This window comes from Coenobita brevimanus, chromosome 7 (genome assembly GCF_032717465.1).
Source record: "Coenobita brevimanus isolate Jiangsu-jjx chromosome 7, ASM3271746v2, whole genome shotgun sequence".
NCBI lineage: Eukaryota > Metazoa > Arthropoda > Malacostraca > Decapoda > Coenobitidae > Coenobita > Coenobita brevimanus.
This window is the reverse complement of record NC_136960.1, coordinates 31,262,715-31,265,100: the sequence shown is the minus strand read 5'-3', so window position 1 is coordinate 31,265,100 and position 2,386 is coordinate 31,262,715. Positions and strand designations below refer to the sequence as shown.

Genomic DNA, 2,386 nt, shown 5'->3' with positions numbered 1-2,386 from the left:
TAAAGGCTGGTTCACACTATTTATGATGTATTTGCTTTAGTATCTTTTGTATTTCTCCACATAAAATTAATTAAAACAAATAAATAATTAAACAATTAAATAAATATTTCTCAATAAAAGCATTCCCACTGCATTTATTCGGCTTTCATCCTAATATCATAAATTAAGTATATACCCGGGTTATGGAATTTATATTCATTATTTTTATCCCAAATTTACAGATGGCAAAGCGAGGCCCAATGGACATGTTTATCAGACCAAAACATCCGGTTGCTGAACACACAAATAATTCTGAAGCAGATGACAGTGATGTAATTGAAACCGAAGTGTTGCCGGCAAAAAGAATTCGTACTGGCTTTACTCGGAAATATGACTCCTCATACATTCAATTCGGTTTTGTAGCCACGAATGATGGGGGAGTGCCTAAACCGCAGTGTGTTATTTGTGGAGATGTGTTGGCTAACGACTCAATGAAGCCGTCAAACCTCAAAAGGCATTTAAATACAAAACATAAAGAAATGAGTTCGAAGTCGAAAGAGTTCTTTGAAAGAAAGCATGTTGATTTAAAAGGCCGTCAGAAACAGATCTTTGATGTGTCACACACAAATACTAGTGCTTTGCGGGCTTCTTATAAAGTAGCACTTCGAGTTGCTAAAGCTAAAAAGCCATACACAGTTGGTGAGACGCTAGTGATAGGCTGTATTAAAGATGTTTGCACAGAAATGTTGGGTGAGCCAGCAGCAAGGAAAGTGGCTCAGGTTCCACTTTCAAATGACACTATAGCTCGACGAATTTACGATCTGGCACACGATATGGAAGATCAGCTCATAGGACGGATTAAATTAGCAAAGTACTTTTCTTTGCAGCTTGATGAATGTACAGACGTTGCTAATCAGGCAGTTCTGATGGTGTATGTGCGCTGTGAACATGAGGGCGATTTGAAAGAAGAGTTTTATTTCTCTGCTTCACTGCCAACAAAAACAACTAGTTCTGAAGTGTTCAAGACTGTGAGCGACTATATTGTTAACAAATGTGGGTTGGATTTCAAGTTTTGTGTAGGCGTATGTACTGATGGTGCTGCCGCAATGATAGGACGGCATTCAGGTGTGGTTACCCAGATCAAGGCACTTGCCCCAGAATGTAAGTCAACACACTGCTTCCTTCACCGAGAAAGTCTTGCAACAAAAAAAATGTCAACAGAACTAAATAGTGTGCTCAGTGAGGTTGTAAAAATTGTGAACCATGTAAAAGCAAATGCTTTAAATTCGAGACTATTCACAGCATTATGTGATGATATGGGAGCTGATCATAAACAGCTCCTATTGCATGCCGATGTACGTTGGTTATCGAGGGGAAAAGTTCTGTCAAGAGTATTTGAGCTACGAAACGAACTTGTCTTGTTTCTTCAGGACGAAAAACCAAATTGGTCACAATTGTTCCGAGATGTGGATTGGCTAGCCAAGCTGGCTTATTTGGCTGATATCTTTGCCATCTTTAATGATCTCAACATCTCCATGCAAGGAAGGATGGCATCGTGTTTTACGATGGCAGACAAGATCGATGGGCAAAAACGAAAGCTAGAAGCATGGAAGAATCGAGTGTCAAGAGATTGTTATGACATGTTTCACCAACTGGCAACAGTCATCGCCGATGCAGGCGAAGACCTTAATGTTGCATCTCTAAGAAATGTCATCAAAGAACACTTGATTAATTTGGCAGATCATTTTCAGCATTACTTTCCAGCAGAAGAAGATCCATGGAAAGCGACTGGATGGATCCGAAATCCGTTTATGCCACTGAGAGATGACTTCGACCTAAGTGTCACTATGGAGGATAAATTGTTGGAGCTGGCTGCTGACGAAGGATTGAAGACAAGTTTCGAAACTTCAACATCACTTGCTTCCTTTTGGATAAAAGTGAAAGCAGAATATCCTGAGCTTAGTGAAACTGCCCTGAAAACTCTTCTCCCTTTTCCTTCAACCTACCTCTGCGAGACTGGCTTCTCAACAATGAGTGTCATTAAGACAAAATACAGGAATTGTATGGATATTCATTCTCCATTGCGAGTGGCATTGTCCTCAACTGAACCACGATTGGATAAGTTGATAAATAAGAAGCAGGCTCACCCTTCACATTAGTAAAGGTTAAGGTTTTGCATTGCCTGTGTATTGTGTTAATAGAATAATCATTCATTTAAATTTAATGTTACCTATTCCTTTCAAATTTGTATTTTAACATTTATTCATTGGGGTTTGAAATAAGAAAAATATATAATTTTCAAGCTACTTTATTCATTATAATTTTTCGTTTTATTACTCATACACATGCTTATATTTGTTCATAAGGCTTTGCTAGTTTGATTTGTTAATAATGGTTTTATTTATAT

At 38.1% G+C, this 2,386-nt stretch overlaps 1 pseudogene; it reads left to right on the top strand.

The window, feature by feature from the left end:
- Nucleotides 1-221: 221 nt before the first annotated feature.
- Nucleotides 222-2,138, top strand: LOC145405288 (SCAN domain-containing protein 3 pseudogene; annotated as a pseudogene).
- The last annotated feature ends 248 nt before the right edge of the window (nucleotides 2,139-2,386 follow it).